This window comes from Hordeum vulgare, chromosome 7H, assembly GCF_904849725.1.
Source record: "Hordeum vulgare subsp. vulgare chromosome 7H, MorexV3_pseudomolecules_assembly, whole genome shotgun sequence".
NCBI lineage: Eukaryota > Viridiplantae > Streptophyta > Magnoliopsida > Poales > Poaceae > Hordeum > Hordeum vulgare.
In genome coordinates, this window is record NC_058524.1 from 42,098,825 (window position 1) to 42,112,028 (window position 13,204).

Below are 13,204 nucleotides of genomic sequence, written 5' to 3' on the forward strand. Positions count from 1 at the left end.
AATATTATATCAAAATTTTAATAATACATTAATACATTTTTAACATTTCTGAAATATATATTTTAATCTCTAACTTTTTCGTATAAGGATTACATTCTTATATTCTTAAGGAACGTTTTCTTTACAGGTGTAACATTTTTCAATTACATGATTTTCCTTTTTGCAAATATAAGTTTTCTATATGTACTTTTTTATACACATTTGTCAATTCTTTTTATAAATGAAGAATATCATTTTCTACATGTTTAACATTTTCGAAATACATGATTAGCAAATTTTGTAACGTCACATACATTTTTACCGGAACCCGTGAACTTTTGTATATACATAACGTACATATTTTATATAAATAATGAAAAATATTATGCTGGTTTAGCTTTTTCTAAATACTCTGTAAAAATATGTGCTTTTTATTTCTGTTTTTTCATATAGTTTTCTACATTTTTTGTACATATTTAACATTTGCAATACCTGACTAACATTTTTTTATAATGTCACGCAGATTATATGAAATGCGTTAAAGTGTTTTAAATGTCGCAATTTTCTTGATACTATCAACATTTTTATGAATTAAGCTAGCTGTTTTTTTTACATTGTGTTAACATTTTAAATTTCAGAACTTTTCAAAATAGTTTAATCTTTTCAGATATATGTATCCACAATATTTCAGAAAACAAGAACAGAAAATAGAACAAGGAAAAAACAAGGGAAACGACGAACTAACCTGGAACCTAACAGGGCCGATCCATATATAGCGATGGTTTGACGCGAGCGCATGCTCCATCTCACGTAATCAATCCCCTCAGTAACGAATAGAGCTGGCCAACGCTCTTTGTGTCAAAGTGTCCAGCTTTCGCATAGGGCTGGCCAACGAGAGCTGATGATAGGCTGGTCCGTGAATGTGTAGGAACGCTCCTGGTTTTAGAAACCTTCCAAACATTTTTCAGCCGGTTTTTCTAGGTTTTTGGAACCTTCAAGATGATTCCTGAACCAGGTTTGTACTCTTTTTTTTTCCTGTTTACTTTTTTTATTTCATTTTTCCTTTTTATGTTTTTCCTATTTTTTCTGTTCGAAAATTTCTAATATTTTTTCAAAGTTTAAATATATATTTATCATCATAAATTTTTATTCACAATTTTAAAAAATATTCTTGCTTGAAAAAATCTTTTGGAATTTCGAAAACAATTATTACTTTCAATTTTTTTCAACATTTCATAGAATGTTCTCATTTTTTAATTTTGTACATAATTCTGAAAATTGTCTGTGTTTTGGAAAAGTTCTGGAATTGTAGAAACAGTTGGTGTTTTCAAATGTTTTCACAATTTCAGAAAACTGTCCGTGTTTGAAAAAACATGTCCGAAAAATGTGTGGGAACTTTCAAAAACATAAAATCTGTTTGTGAACTTATTTTCTTTTCGAAATTTCAAAATTTTTACTTTTTCAAAATTTGTTCGTTTTCATAAAATGTTGAAGAATTTCAAAAAAGTATTCTTTATTTACAAAACTTGGTTGGAATAATCTTTCTGAATTTTCACCATATTTCTGAAAGAAATTCGTGTCCTTATAAAATTGCTTAATACTTCAAAACTTGCTCACGTTTCCATTTTTCAGGAGTCTGAAAAATGTGAACAGTTTTGTGCTAAAGGGAACATTTTCTAGAACACCAATGTGCGAATAATTTTCGAAAATGGCAACATTTTTGTTAATGCCAGACCTTTTTTTTGCAATTTTATGAAAATTCTTAACAAAAGTATTCGCAACATTTTTTAAAAATCCAGAACATTTTTTGATTTTCTAAACAATATTTGAAAATGACAATTATTTCTGAATTTGGAAAATGTTTTAAAAGCAAGAACATTTCTCTAAAATTAAGAATAATTTATAAACATGAACTTTGCTTAAAAATTGAATAATTTTTGATATTTCGAACATTTTGTTAAATTTTTTGATATTTCGAACATTTTGGAAAGCTTCAACACAATTTTGAACTATCAATTTATTTCGAAATTCTGAACAAATTTTATTATTGTGAACATTTTTTTGAAAATGCAAACAAATTTTTGAATTTTCGATTAGTTTTTGAATATGTTGAACCATTTTTTTTTGGAGTTATTATTTCTAAGAAAATATTAAAGCATTTGCAAAATTTGTGAAGATTCGTGAAGTTATTTTGAATTGGTGAAAACATTTAAAAAGCATGGCTTTATATATTCGTGAACATATTAGGAAAGTAAAGTTTGACAGGCGAACATTTGTTGAGATCCGCAGAACATTTTGTTATTTTGAGAATAAGTTTTGGAAACATGAAAATTTTCGAATTTGAGAATAAATTTTGACAGTGGGTACATCTTTTGAAATTTGCAAACATTTTCTTAATTTGCAAACTAAATTAAAATGCGAATATATTTTAAATTTGAAATTCTACATTTATGAATTTCGAACATTTCTTGTGAACTAGAAAAAAAATATTAAAATTATATTTTGTTTGGTATTTTTTTAAAATAATCCGAAATAGGAACATTTTTTAAAAGACGAAGAAAGTTTTTAAGATGCCAACGTTTTTATAGTTTTTGAAGGTTTGTTGAAAATAAAAGTAATAATTAAATAAAAAAGTAAGGCAAAGAAAAAAGGAAGCGGAGAAAACAAAAAACGAAAAAGGAAATTAGACGAAAAATTGATAGAAAGAAAATAAAAAAGAAGCAGAAGAAGACCTAAAAACCGGTTCGCTGGAACAGGGCTGGTCCATCTCTCATTGTTACCATGCTTGTCCTGTGCGAATTCCCAACAAACGAGTGGCGAATAAAGTTTTCCAAAAGTTCGTTCTCGCATTAAGCAAGCGGTAGGATTGGCCGGTCCAATGAATATGTATACAGTATACTAGTAGAAGTTTTGCGATGGTCTGCCCTTTTTTAATGGGCTGCTACGCGTCCATCGGTGGATGTTTATTAAACATCCGCCACCTTGATAGGCGTCCGATCTACACGCACAACCGTCTGATCCCCGTCCGATCCGCGCGCGGGACTCCGGCCGGCAATCAATGATTCGTGAAACGACGGGCAAGTTGCAGAAACATTCACTTTGTTACAAAAAAAAACTTTGGACCCATTAATTCCTGAAACAAAGGCCGAGTTTCAGAAACCATCGTTTGTTGCGGATTTTATTTCCTTCGTCTTTCTGCAACAACGGCCGTGTTGCAGAAATAATTCCTGAAACAACCAACGGGTTGCAGAAACAATTTCTCAAACTCCTGAAACAACAGTCGCGTTGCAGAAACAACGACCGAGTTACAGAAAACTGGAGAGAGGATGAATGGCTGCAAGGTTAGAGGAGAGAGAGAAGAAGCACAAGGAAAGAGACGCGAAGTGACACCTACGGAGCGAGGGCTGACCCAGGGCGAGGTTGGGCGAGCCAGCGCAGCGATGGACGGCGCAGCGGCCGACGGCCATGGGGACGCTGTTGCAGGAGCATGTCGGTGAATCATGCGTCACTTGAAAAAGTGATTTGAGGTGAGCAAGGCATGCACTTCCGCATAGCAGCCTCGCCTTGCCACAAATACCCCTTGAAATCCCTTGCAATGGAGCAACACCGATGTGCAACTTGGATTTACCACCATTTGCTTGCTCGGTTGCTCCCTTACAGCTTAGATGAGGTCGGGTGATGGGTGGTGAGGAGATATGGGAGGAAGGAGAGATGGAGATGATGCAGGAAAGGATAAGACACGTGGATGTGCACTAAGAAGATAAGGTTAAAAAGGATAAACATTATAATGAGACCTGTGAGGACACGCGTCATTTGATCGAGGAGGTCGACGTCTCGCCGTTTTATCTGCCGGACGAACCCGATCATTTTCCTTTTAATAAACCTTTCATATATTTCTGACCAGTTTTGAGAAGGTTCCACGCAGTTTATTCTTTTGTTTTATCTGTGTTTACTTTTAGGGTTTTTAATTTTTTTGTATGTATTTTTAATTTATTTTTCATTTTTTTAAAGAGATGCTTTCTTTTTTAAATACATGATGTGCATTTGTTGTATATACGTGTAACATCTTTTGAGACACGTTGGACTTTTCGCAATGCATGATGAACATTTCTTAAAATACAACTTTGAAAGTTTAAAAAGTGTTAAACATTCTTAACTACACATTGAACATATTGTTTGAACAATACACAATATTTTTTATAATAAAAATATTTATTACGTTATAATCATGTTTTGTTTATAGCAAACCCTAGATGACGATCTCTTAGTAGAGAGGACGGGCTGGAGACCATTCGAAGCTTCGTCCTCAGCGGAGTTGTAAAAAAATTTTGTTTGCACATGAATACATCACCGTGTACCCTCAACGTCGGGGGCCATGCACCGCAGCTCATGTCGAACGAGACCCGGGCGGAAGCACGATACACAAGTAGTCCGACAGGCCCTTTTGTAGATCCGAAATCCCACACACCCAAGAGTGACCCCGTCAGGGCGCGCTGGAGCTACGTGCTGCCCTAGATCGACATGATAGCCCCTAGGGCCTCGAGGTTGTTCGCCCTGCAAGAAGAACGAGGAAAAGGAAGAACACGTGAGAAGGTAAAGGTAAAGGTCACAAGTAGTAGATGATTTCGTCGATTGTGTGTTGTTTAATCGATCGTCACCTCTTCTCTATATAAGAGGCGGATAGACTTCCTGTACAAAAAACGGATTTGCATGGCGGTCCAGACCGTCAAAATTTAACCTAACTCGCACTTTCCATGACCTTCGGGTCGGATGCCCGGCTGGAGGCCCGGATGATCCGGCCAAGCCAAGATTTCTGACAGCAGCTTGTTGTTCGGGCTTCAACTTTTGCATACTACTTTGGATTAATACGATTTTCAATATCTAAATCAACTGTTTCGATGGGACGAACAAATTTGATGTTGAACACTTTTCGATCTGAAGCAAGCCTGAGGGAGTTTTGGACCGTTTTCTGAATTCTGCAGTAGGAAAAAATGTGATTTGCTGTCAAACGCCATGTCCTAACACGTCTGGGTTCCTACCTAGATGTCCGGCCGAAGCCGGATGAGATCCTTTTCTGTTTAGTCATTTAGGCTCTTCGTCCGACTTCTGCAGCGCATAAGTTTATCGATAACATTTGCATATAATTTTGGATTAACACATTTTTATATCAAAATCGTCCATTTCAACATGACGAAAAACTTTCGTATTAAAACTTTTTCGATCCGAGGCCATCTTGATTATGCTTCATGTCATTCTTTAATCTATTGTCAACACAAGCATCTTTAAATTGTCATAACTTTCACACCCGAGCTTCCTTTTGGATTATCTTCATATCCTATTCGATCAGCTTGGAGAGAGCCATCCAATTGTGACATCCAGTCATAAATCTATGCTCATCTTGTTAAGCTTCAATTCAGTCTTTGCGATCATGCCATTTTCGAGCGTCCGGGGGTGCATACGAATTTTAGCCACATGTGAGAGATTCTAAAGCCTGCTACTTTTTTCTTGTAAATTGTCTAAAAGAGCATTACCCGATCATTGATGCTTCAGTTGTCCAATAATTTTGCAAGCGGACGGCCCAACTTGATCTGCCTGTTCGTGGTTCCCTGCAATGGCACCAAAACAAGCATAACTAGACGATGCCCCATGCGTTGCTGCAGAAAACTTGTTAAAAAATATATTAATAAATATTAAAAAACCAATGTTAATATAAAAAACTTTATAAAAATGTCTTGCTTAATTATCTAGAAAAAATTCATGCATTAGGGTATACTTTGCATTAAAAAATTAATGAAAAAAATAACTTATGACTACATGCATGACTTGATGATGTGACATTGTTGCGTGAAGAGAAAAATTGAATAGTGCATTCTAGCTATTTAAGAATAGAGATTACACCGTAGATAAACACTTAGTAGCATCTGCACATACCACATAAGTTTTTTATTTTTGAAAGGCCACATACCATAAAAGTTTTATTGTCTGAAAGGCAGATACCACATAAGAGGGTGCTTGGATACGTTTTAGTCCCATGACTAAAAGTGATGAGACTAAAACTTGCTAGTCTCACCCATGTTTGGATCCAAGTACTAAAGAGACTACAATCAAGTTAATGAGCATTTATTATCCTCCAAATCTTCCAATCCAGAACTTGCATGAGGAGTTAAATGAGGAGAGAGAGGACTAATGCACATTTTAGTAGGGGTACCCCTGACTAAAAGATTTTAGCCTCAAGACTAGTTTTAGCCTCGCTTTAGTCAGGGGTGCTTGGAACTTTAGCCTCTTAAAGAGACTAGTTTTAGTCAGACTAGTTTTAGTCTTTTGGATCCAATCACCCTCTAAGTTGGTAAGCCTGACAAGAAGGTCATGCAGCTTTGGAGAAACAAAAGAAAAAACTTTGAATCGCAGCATCTCCCCTGCTAAAGATAGTCATTTCGAAGATGCCAAAATATTTTTTAGAGACCCAGTCATCGCCGGAGCGCACAAAAACAATTCCTCTACAAACAGGCGGCAGAGTATACACCACACACTGCCCTAGTGCAACATCCAAAGCGCTGGCTTTTGAGCAGCATATATACCATCGTGTGGAAGGCGACTTGGGTCTCAGTTTATACCACAAATAGAGCAAGTGGCAAGGATGTCCATGTTCCTGCGCCATCTGTTCGTAGCAGCCACATGGCTAAAGCGTGGCCAGAAATCTCAAACAAGTTCCGTCAGAATAATACACCTAGCTAGGTGTGGTGTAACAGCCACCCGATTACCTTGCTATTCGCAATGTCATTGGACCCCACACGAGAGCACAATAAATTTTAATTTTTAGTTTCTGAAACTTACAATTTTGTCAGTTGCAAGTTTTAAACTTATAATTTAATCGGTCGTTCATACCAAGTTTCAGAAGTTAAAGGCATAGTTCTGAAACATACAATTTTTTGGGCCGCTCATACCAAGTTTTGGAAGTTATAAGAAAAGTTGTAATAACTCATCAACACGTATAAAAAATGTGTCTTATCTGAAAGTCGCCATCGTCGCAAACACGAATATGCAAACAAACTTAATTTAGATATTTGTTCAAAAAATGTGAAATATTGAAATTCAAACGTCCACGACTTCTGCGTTTTACAAAAGTTGCATGCCATTTGTCAAGTGGCTCATGCGTATTCGACTTCATCCATCCGTTGGGGTCGTTGGCAGGGAGGCCAAGTTGTTGGACGTCGGGTAAAAGCATGTGGCAGCAGGTATATTCATTTCTGAGCGTAGGCTCATCTGCACATGGACATAAAAATATTCATAGAAAATATAAATAAAATTCAGAAAAAATCATGATAGATAATTTGGCGCGTGAGATGCTCATCAAATTTCAAATCATTTGAACACAAGAATAGCTCTCAGCAAAAAAAACAAAATCAAAACAATACATGAAAAGTAAACTTCTCTACAGATCATAAATTTATCTTTTTCTTTCAAGAGCCATGCAGATGTTCAAGTAATTTAAAATTTAAAACGCGCCTACGCACCAAATCATCCACCATAATTTTAACTTTTTTTGTAATTTTTATAGTATTTGTTTTGAGTTTTTCTTAGTCGCGGGTGCAGACAAGGCTGGCACCGAGTCGCTGCTCTCGCGGCAGCATTCTATCTCCCGAGCTCGATATTTCTTCTTGTATCCATCAAGCGGCTGCATGCTCCATACGTGCCACCGCTAGATTCCTCCTCGGTTGGCACTTGCAGATATTATCATATTGCTGATTGATTATATCCAGCTAAGAGCAACTCTAGCAGACCCCATATCCGTCCAGCCCGCAAAACATGATTACAATTCGTGGAAAAACGTCTTTGTGGGCCGGCGCGCACGGCCGCGGATGCAGACCCTGCATAACGGACCCGTAAAAAAACATATTCGTAGAAACCCGCGAATATACGGATTAAAATGTCCCATCCACCAAACGCTTCCGCTTATATGCAGGGTACCGCGATGGTGAGGGGAAAACCCGCGAATACGCGGGTTGGGACCGAGATTTTACCGCGCCCCTCAAAAATATTTATGGACCGGGACGGAATGCGTGGTCTGATCGGGCAGGTTTTTTCATCCCGACCCGCATTTTAACGATTATTTTCTGGATCGGGACGGGATGCGGGGTCTGATCGGGCAGGTTTTTTCACCCCGATCCGCATTTTAACGATTATTTTCTGGATCGGGACGGGATGCGGGGTCTGCTGCTGTAAGCCTCGACCCGATCCGCCCCCGCTCACGGCCATCGCGCGCTCATAAATATACGTGCCCCCGTCGCCCAGAGGCAGCAGCAACACAAACACTAGCCCGGCTGGGGCTGGCTGCCGGCACTAGCCTTTGGCTCCCCGCAACACGCGTTGCCTCCCTCCCTCCGCACTCCATCAGGTAATTAACATCAAGGCAAACCGCAATGTGTGTTCATACCTGAGTATAGGCAGCTAGACACTGAATTGTCTGATTTGACTAGCACGCTCTGTGAAATTAGCAACCGACGTATTTTATAAAAAAATTGGTTTTGCTAACTCCCACTCAACTGACGTGCAAAATTCTAGAATCTTATGAACATATTTATTTTTCCTTGGAATTACAGGTAGTAAGTTCTTTTAGTAAAAACACGTGGAAGAATATGCAATAGTTTCCGAGATTTTAGAATACGTAACTTTGAATTCAAGACTTGCGCCGACAAAAGACAAGATGTGTACATATAAAGGTTTAAGCACCATTGCACGAAAGCCTTAGTGAATACCTACACTAGTAAGTTCTTCTTTATGTTGGAAGTGCTAGCGTTGTAGATACTCCCTAAGGCTTGGGTGGTATTGCGTGGTTGTGGCCACATGATCATCTTTTTCTCCCATCGGTAGTGTATAGCTTCACAAAAAGAAAGGTATATGGAAAGGGATGTCTGTGCTACTTGATCACCTTTTTTCTCCACAGGTACATGAAGGAATATGTTTGCTAACTTAATATTCTACTCTGTATTAGTTGTGTTTTATAACAATGTAAATACTTGTCATTAGTTATAGTAAATCAGCAGTGAAGTGCTGGCAAATACGGAGATGCCCTGCTCCGTAAACAAGTGAATTTAGAAACTGACACAGTTTTTATTTTTGATTTTGCTCACTCCCGATCAACTGAGAACTTCGTACAAGACACAATACACAATTTTATGAGCTTATGTCTTTCCTTTGGAATAATATGGAATTAGTTCTTTGCTTCAAAGAAATTGTGAATCAATACGCAATAGTTTTAGAGATTCTACAATGGTGAACTAGTTTGTTGCTTCGAGTTAAGATGTACACACAAAGCTTTAAAGCAGTCAGGCCTTAGTGAATATCTACACCGGTAAGTTTTTTCTCCATGGTAGAAATACTAAACAGTGTAGATACTCTCTAAGGCTTGGTGGTATTGCATTGTTGTGGCCACATGTTACTTGAGCATTTTTGGGACTCCCATCGCCCATCGGCATCGTATATAGCTCCAATAAAAAGTAAGTTTACGCAAAAGGATGTGTGTGCTATTTGATTCACCTTTTTTTTTCTCACCAAATACATCTTATATCTTATATCTTCATACAAGGTTCCACGTTAAACCTTAAAAACTATGGGAATTGTACATCCGATCCCTATCTTAGCCATCATCAACCTTTGGATGAGGTGCATGAAGGTGTCCTCGCCCATTGTCCCGCGTGCAGTTCTCTTTGGCAAACCCTTCCACACGAGTTGGTTAAAAAAGAATGATCCACCGAGAGGAATCGAGGCATTGTCGAGAGAACCCTAGCATGGCTCCTCCATCCGATCAGGTCCTATCTTCATGCAATAAACTTTGTTAGCACTAATTTTTTTATTTGTATCAGCATGTTTAGTTTGGAATCTCCACGTAACCTTGCAGTATCAGCATCTCGTCATGCTCACCGCATCGCACGGTAGATCGGCATCTCGCCACCTTCGCAGACTCAATAGTGAGCACTGTGCGAAACTGCAAAGTCGTGAGAAGCGGGGCAAAATTGACAAAAATGACCCTTGGGGCGAAAGAACTCACGGATTGACCCCTCGGGGGAAATAATTCACCGGCCTGACCCTTTTGTGTGGCGCCCGACACCTAGACGCCACACTGTACTGTGTGACGCCTAGAGGTTCGGCGCCACACCCCCGACCACGTGGCAGGGAGGGGCCCACCCCCAGGCAGTGTGACGCCTAAGCCTCAGGCGTCACACATTGTAATGTGTGGCGCCTAACGCTTAGGCGCCACACATTGACTTATACAGCCACGGGCCAGCCCCCCTCCCCACCCCCTCCCTCATTCAAACAGAAACTGCCACTGCGGTGGCGGCTGGCTCTCATCCCCTCCCTAATCCCCTCCCCCATCTCCTTCAGATCTGGGGATTTCTTTCTTGGATTGATCTCCCAAGGTAATGTCCTCCCCCATCCCTTCCCTTTCCCATCCTTCTATCCAATTGTATTAGGTTTTGGTTGAGTAGATTGATTTTAGTAGATTGATTTGAGTAGGTTCTTAGGATTTGACTAGTTAGGATATGAGTTAGGATTTGGTTGAGTATATGAGTAGTTAGTAGTTAGTAGTAGTAGTAGTTAGTAGTAGTAGTAGTTAGTAGTAGTAGTTAGTATTAGTAGTAGTTCATATGAGTATATGAGTCTTATTTGAATATGAGTATCAGTAGTAGTTCATAGTAGTTAGTATTAGTAGTAGTTCATATGAGTATAGTTAGTATTAGTAGTAGTTCTTAGGATTGTAGGATGGTGTAATTTTTTGAATATGAGTCTTATTTGAATATTAGTTAGTATATGAGTAATTTTTTGTGATTTGTAGGATGGTGTGGCTTCTGAATAATGTTTATGACGTTGAACACCGGGCCTATTTCATGTCGGAGAAGAAGATGGTAAGTAGAAAATGATTAGTAGATGAGTAATTTTTTGAAAATGTAACAAGCACTTGATATCTTCTTCTCCTATATGTTTGTAGGAGCTTACGCCCTTGAAGATCCGGTCTCATGGGGCATCCTCTGTAATGCACTACGATGAGCGGTACACCCCGTACATCGAGATGACGGGACTCCTTCCATTCGTGCAGCTTGTGAGTCGGTCAACTCCCAATCTGAACGCTGCGGCAGTCACAACACTCATTGATCGTTGGAGGCCGGAGACACATAGTTTTCACCTCCGGACTGGAGAGATGACGGTTACTCTTCAAGATGTTTCCATGATCACCGCTCTTCCGATCGAGGGGAAGCCACTATGTATGAGCACTGATTCTGAGGGATGGCGGCAACAAATGGAGGCTCTTATTGGTATGTCGCCGCAGGAGCCGGAGGTAGAAGATGGAGGGAAGAAAGATAGAATCCCTGCCGGCGCCACTTTCACTTGGATTGCCGCCAACTTTGCTCATTGTCCTGAGGACGCAGATGACGAGGTGATCCAGAGGTATGCTCGCGTCTACATGTGGTACGTCATCTCTAGGACTATCTTTGCTGACGGCACAGGCAAGAATGCTCCATGGATGTGGCTGAAGGCGTTGACTGTTTTCGACAACAAGTTTAGCTGGGGCTCGGCCGCACTGGCTTACTTGTATCGGCAGGTAATAAATTGTTAGTATTAAGTACTCTCTGTTATCTTTTTTTGCTAAACTGATGCATGTTTGTTGTTACTTGTAGTTGGACGATGCTTGTGGCAGGACGATAAAGGACGGTGGAGTTGGTGGTTGTATGCTCCTACTTTCAGTATGGAGCTGGGAACGCCTACCTATTGGACGCCCTAAAAGCTCACAGTGGAATACCTGGGATGACCACGGCAACTCTGTACGGCAACCTACATGGGCTTACAAGTGGGACTTGGTATCGGAGGTGGCAAGCGAAGTTAACCTATTGTACAAGCAATACACCAACGAGATGGATTCGCTTACCCCCGAGCAGGTAAGATTGTTTCAGAGTTGACTTTCAGCTTCTATGTTGTGAGTAAAATGAATTGTGTTTTTCATCTTGTGTTGTAGGTTGAATGGGAGCCATATGGTGTCGGGCAAAACTTTGGTGATGCACACACGTTCGACCTGAATCCACTATGCCTGCAGGAAAGACATCTTTGGTTAATGCGTTGTCCCCTAATATGCAATTGGGCGGTTGAGTTTCATCTCCCGCATCGTGTGATGCGTCAATTTGGGTACTTTCAGCCACACCCGCCGGAGTGGGTGGACACGGACACACAGCTTCACAGGTAACAAAAAATAATTACTGATTAGTTTTGTTCTTAGTGTTGAGCGAGCTACTGATGTCTTTTGTTAAAAGCAGGTTGGATAGGAGGAGGCAGCGAAAAATCAAGGATTGGCAGAAGCATCATAAGAGCTATGTCGTTATGTTCGAGCAAAGTGTGCAGGCAGCTTCGAGCATACGACGAACCCAGTACCGCCATCATTGCCCCCTCGCGTTCATCAACTACTTAAGATGGTTTCAGGAGATTACTCGTGTCGAGATTTGTCCGCCGGCTTTCTGTCACTCTATTTCACATGTGTGGCGCCTAAGCCTAAGGCGCCACACCTCACATGTGTGGCGCCTAAGGCTTAGGCGCCACACATTCTGTCATGCTGAAAACTGCATAGTAGTGGTGGAGGAGTTCAAATATACATCACAAATATACAACACATAGTAGTGGTGGAGGAGTTCAAATACATACTTAAAACATACAACACTTCCTCTAGCACCACGTCCTCTAGTAAGCCCAAATCGGCTAGGAACATGTTGAGTAGGAACTTGTTGGGTCGTGCTTGCTTCACCCGTCCCTTGTTGGCTCGTGCTTCCTTGACCCGTTCCTTGTTGGCTCGTGCTTCCTTGACCCGTCCCTTGTTGGCTTGAACTTGGTTGGCTAGGACTTGGTTGGTTTGACCTGGAATCATTGTTTTTGAACTTCTTCTTTTGCGTCGTACACCTTCTTCTGTTGTGCCCTGTTACACCGCAATCTCCACATTGTGATCTCTCAGTAGGCTCTTGGAATTGGTTGTTCCCCATTTCTCTGCCACCACCATGGCCCCATCCATCCATGTCTCCTCTAAAACGCTTTGTCTTTCGTCTTCCCAGTTTCACAACCTTCCACTCTGGGTCGGGCCATAGTTGTACTCCATGATACTCCGGCCATTGTGATTGGTCAAAGTATGGTTCAAATCTAGGAGCCCATGTATGCTTCGTGGTCATGATCGAGAACTCGGACTCCCTCA

General features: G+C 40.1%; 1 long non-coding RNA gene across 1 annotated transcript; it reads right to left on the reverse strand.

Annotated features, from left to right (window-relative positions):
• Positions 1-3,099: 3,099 nt before the first annotated feature.
• LOC123411116 lies at positions 3,100-3,460 on the reverse strand. The gene is made up of 2 exons (XR_006613191.1): positions 3,370-3,460; positions 3,100-3,247 (listed from the first exon to the last, which is right to left on the reverse strand). It is a non-coding gene; the product is annotated as an uncharacterized LOC123411116 (long non-coding RNA).
• Between the last annotated feature and the right edge of the window lie 9,744 nt (positions 3,461-13,204).